This window comes from Labrus bergylta, chromosome 2 (assembly GCF_963930695.1).
Source record: "Labrus bergylta chromosome 2, fLabBer1.1, whole genome shotgun sequence".
Lineage (NCBI taxonomy): Eukaryota > Metazoa > Chordata > Actinopteri > Labriformes > Labridae > Labrus > Labrus bergylta.
In genome coordinates, this window is record NC_089196.1 from 2399626 (window position 1) to 2415913 (window position 16288).

The following is a 16288-nucleotide window of genomic DNA, read 5'->3' on the forward strand; positions in this document are numbered from 1 at the left end:
TTTGAAAGCAAGTCAGTCTCAACGGCGAATTTCTTCATCATCAAACATATCAACAACAAACAGGAAATCCACATCAATTTTGGCGTCACGAACAGGATCAGTTGGGGCCTTCTGCAGTGGACCACAGCTTGTTCATTATTTCCATCACTTCGTAAGTGTTTCTTTCTTTTTTCTGCACATATTGCGGAGCTGTTTCTGTCGTCTATCGGCAATTTTGGCCGCACTGTCAAAGGACTGAAGTGCAATGATGTGTTGATGTTGGAGTAATTCTCTGTCTAAATTGGGGTTTATTGAGTTAAAAAGTATATAAATAAAGGGGAATAAAATAAAGAAGAGATAAACAAGAGAATGAGAGATAAAAAGTTGAAAGGTAATGTTATAGGATAAGCGCAACGAGTAACGAGACCAGTTAGCTAAATAACCATGCAAGTTTAACAAGGACAGGGCCCGTATCCTCTTAACAGTAAGTCATGTGTAAATTAGACACTGAAGTGAAAGTTGGCTTTAAGAAGTACTCAAATTGAGTAAAAATAAAACAAAGGGGATCCCTGGCCAGGGTATTTGGATAAATTATAAACGTATAATGTAGGTAAATAAAAGAGAAGAAATAAAGATGAGAAGTGTAAAGATGAGAAGTAAAAAGATGAAAAGTGAAGATAAGGAATAAAGATAAGAGTTTTGAGAAAAGTGGAAAAATAAGTTCTGAGTAAAGGAAAAAGTGTGCATTGAAGCATGCAGTGTGAAGTAATTTGTTAAAAGACAATTTGTTAAAAGTTTGGCCAAAGTAGAACATTTTTTGATAGAGGAAAATTATAAATGAGTCGACTTCAAAATTTGAACTGAAATGTGTGTGCGCTCGCTGAGGCGCGACTGTTCTTGAGATGTGTCTCCGTTTATGTGAAGGCTGCTGGACGGTCTCTGTCTGTGTCTTGCGCTGTGATTTAGATGTGTTTGGGAGGTTTGTGTCTATGTTTTGTTTGTGCGCTGGAATGTGAATATGTGTAAAAGGCTTGAGTAATGTTTCTGTTGCTGTTTAAATGATCCGGAAATGTTCCTGTGTATGTGTGATTGATAAATAGAATAGGTGTATTATTAAATAGGCATATATAGCAGGTGATTGGTTAAAAGGCGATTTAGTAACTCATAAGAGGGGACATTTTGCTTCATCAGTGTTAAAAAAAAAACAACAACAAAAAAAACAAAACAACAACCTATGAGCCCTTTGTCTAAGGGAACGTTTATATATCCGATTTGATAAAAAATATGAGCCTTTGTTTCAGAGGACTTTTACTTATCTGATCTTCATCAGTGTTAAAAACCTATGAGCCCTTTGTTTCAGGGGACGTTTATATATTCGATTTGATAAAATATGAGCCCCTCAGAGGACTTTTGTTTAATCTAATATAAATACATATGAGCCTAATAAAGGACGTTTATACATAAGTACATAAAGTATCTATTTTCTAACAAAAGTGGAGAGACCAGCTAGAATAGTCTGTACATATTTAGGGGGTAGGAATAGAGAAAAGAAAATCGTCTGATAAAGTTCAAACTGCCGGCTGAGTGGAGTGTGAACTTTTCTTCTCTTTCTGTCTGTTTGTGCGTATGTGTGTGACCACATTATGCTGCAAATTTTGTCTGTTCAAAAGAACATATAGTTTTGTTTAAAATAGGTGGAGAAGTTGGTTTTGACTGTTAGAGAATACATTTTGTATTTGGCTGTTGATTGGGAGGATACTGTGCTGATTTCTGTGTGTGTGTAGACTCTGTGCACAGGGGTGGAGCAGTGATCTTAAAAGTGTGTGTGTGTTCTGTGCTAGTATATTACCACCCTCTAGGAAATCAACACATTCTGTTTCATTTAATGTCCAATAACTAAGTTTAGCTGAAACATCATATAACAAGACAAAGTTACAAAAGATAATTAGACACTAACTTTATGAACATCCATTGTGAGTAACCCAGTCAGCTCTAGAAACCAGATTCAAAACGATTCTTTGTGATGCCATTATTTTGCTTTTCTTATTGCCTTACACCTCAGTCTCTTTATTTCCGGTCTTCACATAAAATGTGCTTTTATTTAGAAAAACTGCAAAGGGGACTTCTGCTACATCGTAAAGTTACGGGAGTAAATACATACAGCTAAAATAACAACCAAGAGGAGAAAATTACGTTGTTTTGTGAGGTGGATTTATCTTAAAAATATCTGTTTGGGTGACTTCCTCCTTTCAGAAGGATGCTACATGTAGCATGTTTCCATTTGTTAGCTCTGAGCTCTGACTCAGTGATGAGTGACAGGAGGATTAAATGCAAATGTAACTTTACTGTGCTTCAACTGTAATCAAACAGCTATGATTGGCTTAGTTGTCACTTAATAAATCTTACTTGACCAATAAGTTTTCTTTTAATGACTCCACTAGTAAAAAGTGTACATTTCAGTGAAAGTATGGGTGTCACAGCACCCACAACACCCACGGGTGAGATGCGCCTGTCTGTGCATTAAATGCACTAGGTTTGGACCATAGGGTTTGGAGACGATGTTAACCCTTTGACAGCCAGGTTAGACTGGAAGCCCTTGCTAAAATTAGGAGGCGGGTCCAAGAGGCGTTGCCTCACATAGAAAGCCAATTAGCTTACTCCTCCTGTTAAGGGGAGTGGAGAGGTAGCCCCCTCTTCTCCTTCTTCTCTCTGTGGGACACAGAGGGAAGGGAAAAAAATAAAAATAAAAAACACACACACCCCAGGAAGGGAGACAGCTTTTGCAACAGATAAAAATGACAGTTATGTGTGCATATTTTACTGAATTGATATTGCATTGTCTATATGAATTCAGAGTGATTAAACTTTTGTTTTGTTTTCTTTCTGATTTCTCTGTTTCTCTCTACTATGCTGTGTGAGAGATAAAGGGAAGACAGACAGATGGATTGTGTCTGAACTGGATCAGTCCAAAAGGGCAGATGAGGAGAGACCTGGCGGGTACTTCACAAACACTGGAAGCTTGCGGATGACAGCATGTAGGGATCCTGAATCCAGCTTGATCAAGGCCAGTGCGGTTTTATTCACAAACTCTTTCAACAAACACCTGAACTTTTCTATCTGTGTATACACATTTTTTTATAGTCAACATCTTTGATACATGCTTAGTCTGTTTTCACATAGAGGCTTACATTGTTTCTTCTATGTATCACATTACAATTATATAGGAGGAAGTCTTGGCAACAGACTGACTAATTGAAGCATTTGGTCAATAATGGAGTATTTTTGATTTGATTGATCATTTATGGAAAAGTTGATTTGATTCAAATGCGGTTGAGTGCTGTGAATGCTGGTTTCATTGTCTGAGTATGGTCTAGCTTGACCTGGGCTATTTTGAGATGGAACATTGACATTATTTTCATAATTTTAAGATAAATAAGTGTGATTAGATGCATTAGGTGATAAAGAAGTGCTTTTGCTTTCATAGTAAGAAGGCTTTGGTCTCCTTTGGGGTTGGCAAATTCATTCACTTTCAAGTGTGGTAACAGTACTTTCTAAATAGTTTGACTAATTTCAGTTTGACTTACAATACGAGGAACTAAGAGGGTCATTGTAATGTCAAAGATGGACACCAAAATTACAAAAGCAATCACTCCGGTTGATGTATTACAGAAGACTAATCCTCTTGTTAAAAATATTCCAAAAATATCAGAAAAATGGAGTAAGCGTTGGCCTGACATTGACCAGCCTTGGCCAGTGGAAGGGACTTTGAACCCGGATGTGATCAAAACAATACAGGTACTTGTGTCTACATATAAGGTAAAGCAGAAGAAGGGGAAAAAGGGAAAAAGGCGTATGGAGAAAAGACAAACTGAGCTTGGCATTCTGCAGTTGTTTGAAAATGAGGGACAGAAATTGTTAGAAGCTTCAAAAGAAAAAAGTGTATAAAAGTATGCAAGAAATACAGAAAAATGATAAGGCAGCGGGTAAGTTAATGGAGAAGGTTAACACACCCTTTTCACATACCGCATCAGCAAAGAAGCCCCCTCCTTCTAAGAAGGAACAGGACCAGGAAACTCTTAGAAAACTTAACCAACTACAGCTGGTGGACAATAAGAAAGAGAATAAACAAGCTGTGGTTATGCAGAGTCAGCCTCAATCAACTCAATTACCACCACAACCGCAGCATAACTAGATCTAGTTTCAGCTACCTCAGCTGTTATCCATGATCCCCACTGCACCTTTTCCACAGTCAGTTTTTGACCAACCACAGATAGGAAGTTTAGGAAGAGGTTGAGGAGGAAATTTCCAGCAGTCTTCAGGAATGTGTCATGATTGTGGACAGCTAAGCCATTTTGCTTGTGAATGTTACAGAACAGAGGAGGTGCCAGAGGAGTATAGATAGATGTTGAGGTTGGAGAGGACTTTTCTGTTGTTTACAGGAAAGGTCAAGGAGTTAGATTTATGTTGAAGGAATTGTAAGGTAGAATAGTGAAGGTTCAGGAAGTAGAGAGATAAGTGAATGCTCAGATAAGGAAATTGTTAGACCTGCTAGGTCTGATGATTCAGGAAGCACATGGTTTAGCCCATGTGCAAGGGGGGAGTTAGGAGAAAGATTACGAAAGAATATGGTTTTTGGTTACTATATTGCTTGAGCAGATAGATAGATAGATAGATAGATACTTTATTGATCCCAAAGGAAATTCAAAGCATCCAGTAGCAGGTTACAAAGACGTACATGACATGAAACATTTGTTACAAATTAACCACAAAACCGACCCCCTCTCTCATACATATATATTAACCCGAAAAAAGATTTAAAGAATTCCCCTAGATGAATCAAACTTAAACTGTGTAATTAAAAATAGACTTATGCAAGAAATGTACATAACCCATGATTATGTCATAAGCAGGTGTACTATTTGTCTAAAAAAACAATGTTAGGACACCAATAGGTCCTATGCGTGAGTTAGTTGTGGATTTTGTTGACATGATAAGACCGGTAGGAGGTAAAAGATACATGCTAGTCGTTGTGGACAGATTTTCAAGGTGGCCCGAGGCCTGTCCAACCAAGCGGAAAGATGCTCAGTCTGAGGTCATAGGCAGGTGGGGACTCCCAGACCGCATATCCTCAGATAATGGGAAAGAGTTCGTGGATAAAACAGTAAGACTAATTCTGCAAAAATTGGGAATTAAACAACGTCTAGGAGCTGTTTATCATCCGCAAAGCCAAGGTGCTTGTGAAAAAATTAATGGTGTGTTAAAAAACCGCATTGTTAAAATCTGCCAACACACAGGTTTGAATTGGGTGGAAGCGCTTCCGCTGACGTTAATAGTGTGCCTCATGATCAAAGAAAGTATATTTTGTATAATCACATAAGGTTGTTTAGGGTTGTAGACGACTGTACACTTGTCCTAATCAATGTAACAGGGGAAGATCAGGGAGAATATACATGCACTTATTTGGATCCAGAGTTTAAATTTGTACCATATCATAATTATTGGGTAAAAGGGTATAGAACTCGTAAGATAATGCTTGTGGTAGAAGGCCTAGATCCTATTGAAGTAATTATGGTGGCTAAAGAGGTTCAAAAGCAACTAGTCACTCCAAGGGTGACTGATGAACAGATGACGTCTACTACTGTAGCTCAGAGAATAATTAGTAGTATTAACGTATCAACGTTGGTTACTACTCTAGCTGCGACTTTGGTAAAAAAGGATGTTACAACAGCGATGATGACAATTTCTACTTCTGTTACTCCTAGTAATTTTACAAGTGAGGTTGTAAAGATGGGATCTACTATCAACGAAACAATGATGAGTTCTTCGGTGTCTACAAAGTCTGTAGGTATGATGTTGACATCTGTTGCTACATCTACATTAGTTAAGGCAGCTGAAACAATTCAGATGACTATGTCGAATCTGATTGATGATTTTGTAGATGCTGACGGGACATCAGAAGGCATGACTAAACATCTTCATGCATTAGAGAAGCGTGAAACCCAATGGAGAGCTTATGGGTTTAATTCCTCGGTGTTGCAAATTGCAGACCCGTGGGCAAGTAGAAATATGTGGTACCAACAGTTGACTCACTCTGTTAGATTGGCTAGTAATTTGAGTGGTCCATGTGTCGTGAGAGTTCCAGCACCAGGCACATGGCCTTCAATTCTAGAGACGGTACCAGAACCTTTAACTTCTAAATGTTAAAATTATGCGCTATCGTGGTTGGTATTTAAGCAACAAGCACCAAGTGATCATTGGATGGCCTTGTCGGTGCACCTATTTACACCTCAACGTCATTGTGCTTGGTTGAAGAACTTATCATATATAAATCTCCTTTATCAGTATGAAGATATTACGACAGCAGTCCCTGATCCTATGGAAGTGACACCTGTGAAGGTTAAATCTTGTTTTTGTTCAAATGGTACTCATGGTGGAGATGGTATGTTTATGGGAATATCAGAATGTGATAACTATATGATGCAATTTGGACGACGTGATCAAAGGGCTATTGATGACACGTATACAGTGACCTTTCATGCACCACATCGCCGACTGCGTAAAACTTTAAGTGTAAAGAATCAAACTTTACTGGGTAATTTTACCATAGGAACATTTAAAGATATCTGGTGGATTTGTGGCGATAAGGCATACTTATTTTTACCTTATGGTTGGGTTGGATGTTGTTATATGGCACAGTTGAAACTTCCGTATGATGTTTTTGTTATTCAGAAGGGACAAGGGTCTGATGAGGATAACTCTACGACAATCTCTGGCAGTAGAAAGAAAAGAGATTTGGCACAATTTCACACCTTGGAGTCTTATCATTGGAGGATAAGTTTGGGAGAGAAATGGGGTATAGGATTGTTTCCATGGTATGGTGTTACATACTTAGCTGATCATATTGATATTACATATACCCTGCAAGGTTTTGCAAACGAGACCATAAAAGGTTTTGAATATTTGTCAAATACTCAGAGGAGTCATTGATTGACGTTGCTGAAACATGACATGGCTCTTGATTACATTTTGGCCAACCAAGGTGGCCTCTGTGTAGCCTTGAATCTAACCGGAGACGCCTGTTACACTTTGATTCCTGATGCCGCTGACAATATGACTAGTGTCATAGATGCTTTGAAACTAATTAGGGATTCATTTGGTCCATCAGAAAGAGCGGGATGGTCTGCGAATGCCTGGTTACAAGACCAATTAGGACCAGTAGGAGCTATAGTGGTTCAGATTTTGGTGGCTACCCTTCTATCACTGTGTGTGATGTTTTGTTTTTGTAAGCTGTTGTTGACCTTTGCTAAGGCTATGATATTGAGATGGGTAGGAGTTGTGATGCCAGGAGAAAACATTCAGATGCCGCTACTGAGTGGTAATGACCTAAGTGAAGATGAGGAGGTCATAGAGATTGGAGAGAAATATCCATTTTTGAATATCTGAATTCATCATTGACTCACTATTATTTTGAACTGGAAGTGAATTGATAAAAGGGGGGAATTGAATATGTTAATCATGCATATTAATCATGTATATGTTAATCATGTAGTGGAATAATGTGAAAGTATGACACAAAAATTAATATTTTTGATGTTTTTGTATGTACAAAGATACTGGTTGTTGATTTTTCTTCCCAGGATGATATTTGGGAGACCAATGTGAGGGTGGCTGATTGTCCAGAGATCCTTCCAGCTTAATGGAATTGAAACAACCAAACTTAAGAAAATAGAGGATGGAAATGGACAACGGAAACCTGAATGAAGACATCATGATGAGGGGTTTCGATTGAAAAATCATTGAAGGTTTATTACAGTAGAAGCTGATGCTGCTAAAAGGCAACAGTTTGATATATACGTATGTTTTTATAGTATTGGATTTTCTTTATTACAATGTACCTTGTAATATTGATAAATATTATGCACGTTTTACTTTATAGTAGATATTTTTAGCAAGACATATTTTTCTGGAACTGTATAAGATGCATATATTGGGACCTCAGGTGTTTTCTTTCTTTATCGATCCTTAGGGAAAGTGGTGTTAGTAAGAGCTTGGTTTTCAAGCTCCTGACACGCTGTGAGCAACTAGTGGAAAGTCCCATGAAGATGTGCTGAATAGTTTCAAAAGTGTACCTGAGATCTTTTGGAAACTCAATGTTTAAGGCATATAGCAGGCCAAAAAGGTAGGCAAACGCAGTAGGAAGGTCTGGCAGATCTGTGAGTACAATTGCCTCTTCCAACACAACAGCAACACTGTTGACTGTTGGAAATGAGGTAGGTGCACCATCATCTACGATAACAGTCAGGATACCCATCTGGACACCTTCGATCTGCCTGTCTTCTGGATCAGTGTCCTGTTGAAACCACGAATTAAACAAAATTAAATATGACCTCTGCAAAGGAAATAATAACTTGTAACTCGGAAAACATTGGTTTTATTGTAAGCCATCAATCCCAATAAATATTGGGAAGAACATGAGTAAACCTTTCAGTTCTCCCATCAATAGTTTGGTAGCAGGTCTATTGTTTATCTTGAGATTGTGGTTATATTTTAAAGCAAATTTACTTATCCAAGATTAAATGCATAGAAGACTATACACATCATTCACATTACATTTAATGTGCACTCATTATTGACTGTACTCACCAAGCATTTCAGGAAAAGTTTCTCTGAACTGTCACGGACAAATATGGGCAGACCTTCGAGACACACTCTCCTTCGATGTGATGCAATGTCTGATGTCTTGAAATCAGAAAAAAATAAAGAAATAGGACTTTTGGTTAAAGTGAAAGGCCAGGATGTCAGACGGCCTGGTGGTTATGTTCTACAGAGGCTGCAGTCCTCAAATTAACTGCACGTCATTCTCTATTCTCTAATCTCCGACTTGATCTGTTGTCCTCTACAATTAATGCATAAACCCTACAAAAAAATATATCTAATACATTCTAGTAAATGGCATGTTTTAAGTTAGGATTTATTTTTTACTTTCTTACGATGGTGTGTCTTGGCTAATACAAAAACTTTGCCTAATGTCAGAATTAAGAAACTTGCCAATTAAAAGTCAGACTCTGTTTGAATTTTATTGGGCAGGGATAGGTAAATAAAATTATAAAGCATGACTTTGTTAAGCTTTCTTGAAATTAGATAAGGCCACAGTGACATCATCAGCTCAAATGCACCATATAGTTCTACAGTATAATAAGTTGAAAGTTTTTCATACCTGACAAAATCAGCTATAATTATTGTATTTGGCAATGGACACTGTAAATTCTCAGAACTATCAAAATGTTAATATAATGTTTCACCTTACACCAAACACAAAATAAGTAGCCATGGCAATGTGAATATCCATAAACAAATCTGATGTTTAGTAGATGAATTTACCTGTTCATCGAGCCTATCCAAGAGGCTTTCCATGTCTTGTCCAAAGGCTCCTTTCCTGGCACGATACAGTTTTAGCAGTCGAGGACAGTACTCGTCTAAGGCTTCTCTAAAGTTCCCCAACAGGTCCTTCATAGTGACACGGTAGAACTCCCTGCAAATCTGTGGAAAACAAAAGCATAACAGCAAAAGCACAGATATAATTAATAATTGAGTTGATAGTAAGTTCAAGATCTAGTTCATTTGAGAACACTTGCAGCAAAAAATACAGGCTACTTTACACAAGTATGAAAATGTTTCAGCAAAAACAGCTAAACTTTCGATGTCATAAAACTACTGCTTCCACTCTGAATAATCCAATGGATGACACTGTGCATCCTTCTTGCTGTGAAAAGCACTCAGAAACAGACTACTTAATATTTATTATTATTATATTTAAAAGAAAACCTGTCTTGCCTGTTCTTCAAGAAACAGAGCAGGCCATCTCTCCTGGATTTCCATTACCAAAGGCTGCACCTCGACAATCTCCTTTCTCCTCAGGGAGAACGTGAGGTCCATCTTCTGTCTTATGAGTTCCATGTCTTTCCCCTTCTTTTTATTTTATCCACCAGGACAAATCTTTGGTCTTCAAGTGTATCATCATCATAGTTTTCCGGATGATCAGGCATATGATTCACTTCACCTCGCTTTGTTTTTTTCAAGGAAAACCTACCCCCATCAAGATCTTCATCTCTTCTTCTTCTTTTCTTGTTTACATTGACCTCATTACAGCCAGCCTGGTACAGCTTTGATCTGTAGTTTCCAAGCTTGTACTTTATGCTTGTCGTCCAGCCATCATAACCTGTGCCACTACCAGGCTCCCTAAGACATGGATATTTGCTGACAAGTTCAGAAGCAACAGATTCAATTTGATATTTGTCAGGATATGCTTTCAGAGAAAACACTTCTTGAGCCAGCTTATCCAGAATTTCCATTTTCATGTCTCTTGTTACACTTAGGCCTTTACCAGTTTTTTCATATACATCATTGCCCTTACACAGCTTTAACTCAACATCATATGAAAAAGAGGGGACCAGAAATGGAGACGGCCACTCTGAAATGCTTCGCATGAAGGTTTTACCAATCGAAGATGAGCTGTGGGAAGAGGCTGGCGAACTGACACTGGCTGTATCAAGCGAAGAGATGGGGGATGCTTGGGGTGGTATTTGTGAGTTGTCATTCCAAATAATGTGCAAGACGGCCCTTTCTGCAGGCAACTCTGCAATGTCCATCAAGTTGCAAAGCCTGTTACTGAAATCTGGGTCTTCATATTGTACAGAGAAAATACCTTTAAGTCCAAGTTTTTCTCATAGTTGATCTTGAAGTTGCTCGACAGATTCTGGAGGCTCAGTCAGCTGAACTTTCCGGATGAGTTTTGGGTTTACGTTTACGCGCGGCAACACAGCCTGTAAAGACAAAGACAAACACAAGTTATGCAGGGCTGTCAGTCAACAATCTCAAATGATTAACGGTATGAGAAGTTACTACAGCCTTAACTGCAAAAATTTAATCAGAGGTTAAAAGAGAACCAACATGATGAAAAATCAATTCAGTATGTACTGGCATTCACAAAAGATTAGTGTGATTGTGGATAAACTCTGCGGACATTCTCTAGGTCCAAAGTCACAAAACAGTTAAAAGTTATTTGCTGAAATGTGCATTGTCAAATTTAAGAAAAAATGTCAGCCCCAAAATATCAGGGTGTTAAGTGCATGCATGTATGTTACACAAACATGGTCATCAAACAATAATCCATAAACAATAATCCATAAACAATAATAACAATCACTAACAATAATCCATAATAATAATTAATAAAATCCAACAACAAAATATACTTATACACATGAACAGAGTGCTGTACATAAGACCACTAGTTAACTTTTATTTTGCATTCTATGCAGGCTATACATACATACATAGTCACTTGCCAATTAATTAGGTACACTGATAAAAACTAATGCAGTAAAAAAAGCCATACCTTCATGATGAATACAATTTTGTTATTGTTGAAGCTCTCTGAGAGGTGTTGATTTATTTTCATTGTCTTTAAGGATTATGTAATTATTTTGTGGTATTGTTTAAATGTACTGGGTTATCGTGATACATTGTTCATATTAACCATATCCTAAATAATGGGATGGACAGAATATGAAATACACTTTTCACTATAAACCTATACAGTTCAAAAGGTAGACAAAGTTATGATAGCCTCCAAAATGACCATGAAAGTATATTAAAACCTCTCTCTGACTAAATCAGTAATATCAGAACAAAATATTCATTATAAAGGTGGGATTTTACTCCAGGGTGTTTGTTTTATACCTAATTCGTTCATCTAGGTGTGCATTGCAAATCTGGAAGTGTATCTAATAAAGGTAAATGCATATTTTCACATGTAAACCTACCTGCGTATGCGCGATGACAGAGGGCTGCAGCCGGTGCAGCGTCAGTGGAGCGCACCTGGTGACCCGCGACACAGTGGAACCTCCATTTCACAGCAGCGCTGCAGAAAGAGACGGGAGTTAAGACGTGAACAACTGAAGTTTACATGCTGGAAACACAAGAACGTAAAAATGTGCGGACATTTTACGCAGTGTCGGGCATGCACTCACATGGAGACCCGCATCTGCGGCAGTCCGAGATGCGCAACACTGTAGGCAAAAGGTTGGCACATGCAGGCCCGGGGAATGCAACCAAGAGCAATAATCAAAGCCCCAAACATTTAGCTAAATCTTCCTGAGACTAATACTGTATAGACCATCTAAACAAACAACCAGCCATGTTACTGGCTAATTTCACCACGTAAAATAGTTTAATTTACCGTTCAATAATGATAATTCACACACGATTTTATGCGCACAAAAAACTCACCTTCATATACATGACGGAGAAACATCTCCAGAGTCTAACGGGCAACATAATGATGCCTTGTTCCCGTTAGCAAGCTAATGTTTGAGGAGGCATTTGTAACGGTAACGGCTGGAGTTGTCCACTTACAGCCACATTAACCCGGCAGGATATACAAAACACGGCCGACAAAGTATCATTTGTATGTGATAACTGTAAAGCCCGCATATCATTGCAATAGTCACACAACGTAGGCCTACTTACCGTTAGGTCGATGCTCCACTTGAGAAGGACAGGAGAGATGGCAGCACATGTGAGAAAGCAAAAGTGTGGCTGAAGAGCCTTGGATATTTGCGTTGGAGACCCCGTACTTTGCTCGAAGCATGCTCACAGAACTTAGTCTGACCTCAAATCCATAATTTTGAGTTAAGGCACCTTATATTATGGAATTAGACCAGAATTTCACAATAAACTTATTAAAGATAGTTGAGATTAATGCTTTAATAAAGTTAACAACACAATTAAATAATGTTTGTTTAGTGCACTGAAAAATTCCTTTAAGGCCAACAATTTTAAGTTTTCCTTTTTACAGTGTGACCTTTTTGAAGGTCATCTAGTGATCTAGCGATCTAGTGATCTTTTGTGATCTAGCACTGTACCTGAAGAACATTATAAAAAATAAAAAAAATGGTTCACATACTCCCTCTTAAACAGGTGCATCAAGCAGTTTAAGTATAAAGGATCTGAAGCACTCACAAAGCCATGTACTGTCAAACCTGACGGAGCCAAGTTAACAGGGCAAGCCGTTCAAAACTGGAACCTTTTGAGATTGCTACCAGTTTTGATTGGTGACAAAGTGCAAAACCATGAGGATGAAGTATGGCAGTTCAGTTAAAAGACATTGCGGATCTTATTTGTGCTCAGAACATTTCCTTGTCCCAGATAGCATATGTTGCCATTTTGATCCAAGAATATTTGGAGATGAGAAAGATGTTGTTTCCTGAAATTCAACTAAAACCCAAGCACCACTATTTGCGCCATTATTCAGCACTGTTGTTGAAATTTGGTCCATTGATGAGGTTATGGACGCTTAGGTTTGAAGGTAAACACAGTTATTTTAAAAGATGTACCAGACAGAAAAACTTCAAAAACATTTGTCAAACTTTGTCAGAGGATCATCAGATGTATCAGGCATATCTTTTAGCTGGGCAAGAATGCAGTAAACTACTGCAAGTGAAGGAGAGCTGTGCGTTTTATCCCAACCTCTACAGTGACACTATTAAACATGCAGTCAGGGAGTTAGCCTTTTCAGAAAGCAATACCACAGTTACCACAGACATTCAGTACAAGGGCACTGCATATAAAAAAGGAGAGTTTCTTGTGTACAGAAATTATGAGTATATGGAGTTTGGTGAACTTCTACTCATCTTGATTCAAAATGACACATCTGTGTATCTTTTGATGGATATCCACAAAGGCATCTTCCTCTCAGAATACCATCTGTATTCTGTGACAAAGGATAGTCTTGGGTTACAGTGTATCAACATTAATGACCTGCCCGATTTCTATCCTTTGGTATCATACATTCTTGATGGATACCAAGTCATTCCACTAAAACACAGTATTGTGGCAAAATAAAGTCCAATTAAAGCTCACTTGCTTCTCACTGTAAATAGTTTGACATTAATATAAGTGTTACCTGATGCATGTCCCTGCTCTGTTAAGTGTATGTACTGTATATTTTATTCTGAACTGTTTGAAGGTGGCATTTCTTCTTCAGTGCAACTATGAGTGACTCAGAGCAAACATTCCTAGATGTCGCCATCATGGAAGTCCTACCAGAACTTCAAGCAGTAAACAAAAATATCCTGGAAGAGCACTTGCAGTCCATTGGAGTCGAGACGGATGATGAGCTACGCTTCGTAACGGAGGCTGATTTGATGACAGCATTAAGACCTGCACAAGCCAGAAAGCTTCTTTCTGCTTGGAAACGGAAATGTAATGTCCAAACACAACACACAACTATTCAAAATCAAAAGCAGACATGGTCATGGACAGACATAGAGTGTGAATCATAATCTTATTTTTTTGTCATTTAAAGACCAAACTCCCGAGAACAGCTCACTATCATCTGTGGAAGCCTCACCTACCCAATCGCTGTCATTGCTTTCTGTTTCACCCCAAAGTCCATTGTCAACCTCCTCCAGCAGCCCAGGACTTGACACACAGTGGGACGACAACTTTGAAATTCCATGGAGTATATTTCCTGCGGCAGTGATGCATTCTCTTGAGAGGGGAAAAAGGCCAGGCCCAAAACTGAGGAGGCAAACGGTCCGGATTGTTGTGACTGAGATGATGGAAAAATGCCTTCATGTAGGTAAAAAGCATTCAACTGACGTTGCAAAAAAAATGGTGGCAAAATATCCCAGTTCTCTGCAAGATGTAATAGAGGGCAATAGTGTTGGAACAGGCTACCTTTCCCTTGTCAAACAGTTGCAAAACAGAATTGAAAATGAGAGGCGCACTTCAACACCCAAAATAAGAAAAAGAAAACATCAGACTGATGACTCAGACCACACAGACGAGATCCCATTAAAAGAGAGAGCAGCAATGCAGGACACTTATGAATGCATTAAATGGAATGTAGAATTTCTGCCCCGTGAAGAAACTCAAGAGAGCCAGCAGCAAAAGATGGAAAAACTCAAGGTGATGTTCCAACACTCTGATGCCAATCCAGAGGAGGTAAAATGGCTAATGAAGTCCACTTTTTACACACAGCGTCAACATGTCAACCAAGGAAAAAGTATCAAATGCCTTAGAGAGGAGTGGCCGTTTTGGTTTGATGAACTTGGCATGTCAGTCCACTTCAAGGAACTCACTGGGATTGACCTCAAAGAGACATTCACAGAAAATTTGGATTTGAAGGGAAAAAGCTTCTCAACTACATGACCACAGTTTGTGTCAGCAAGAGCAAGAAGTTCCTTCAGACTTATGCAAGGCTTCAGAGAATGCGGGGACAGCAGAGTGGCTGCTCAGATGATGTGAAAGAGATGCTCCTGCTTCTGCTCAGCTACTTTGATGAGAAGGAGGAGTCCATGTTCTTCCATGTAGAAGATACATGTCTGGCAGATGAGGTCCAACTGGAGCAAGTGCCTCTGACACCCACTATTGTTGTCCGTGGTAAGTAAGTCTGTTGGTCTTGGTCCGGCTCTGAGTCTCGGCCGGGCTCGGACCCAGATTCAGACTGTTTTTAAAAAAATATATATATACATATATTTTCTTGTACTTTTTTGCGTTTCTTCTCGATAAACCCAGAAAAAGGAACCAAAGTAGAGAATAAAAACTTGAAGCGTCGTCTCCACTCGAGTCCTCACCCTGATACAGGAGCTCTCCGATCACGAGTGGCGTTAAGCCTAAATATGGACTCTTTCTGTGGACTCTGACTGTTTGTTTGAGAAGCGGTACTTTTAGTTTTCGCTTTGTTAAATTGTAAAATTGTGTATTATGGTAATCAAGGCACACTATGTAACTTTTTCTGGTAGAGGGTCCGCCACCTGCTTGTTTCATGAAGATGTTCTTGCTTTGCAGGAACGTTCCACAGTATGGTATAAAACGTATCTATCTTGCATTTATTCAATTAGAATTGTTTTTATTGAAAAAAAAATACCTTAACAAACGTGCATTCTTACTGTGAGGGGGCTCACCTCTCCACAGATCTGACCTGTAACTTGGCCTGTTGGCATCACCTGATAGTCTCCATGGAGATAGATACGTTTTATGCCATACTGTGGAACATTCCAGACAAGTAGATGGCAGACCCTCCACCAGAAAAGTTACATGGTGCACCTTAAGATAACGCCTAAGCATGTAAACAAATTTTTGATTGAATTGGGTTGTTGTTGTGCACCTGGCACTTAAACTTTGTTAAAGTGACTGAAAAATGTCCAGATTTAAAGAGGCTAATCTTCTGGAGTATTTCAACTTAGATTCAGTCGTAGTTAAAATAACCATTACATGCAGCATCTTTGCATGTTGTATACGT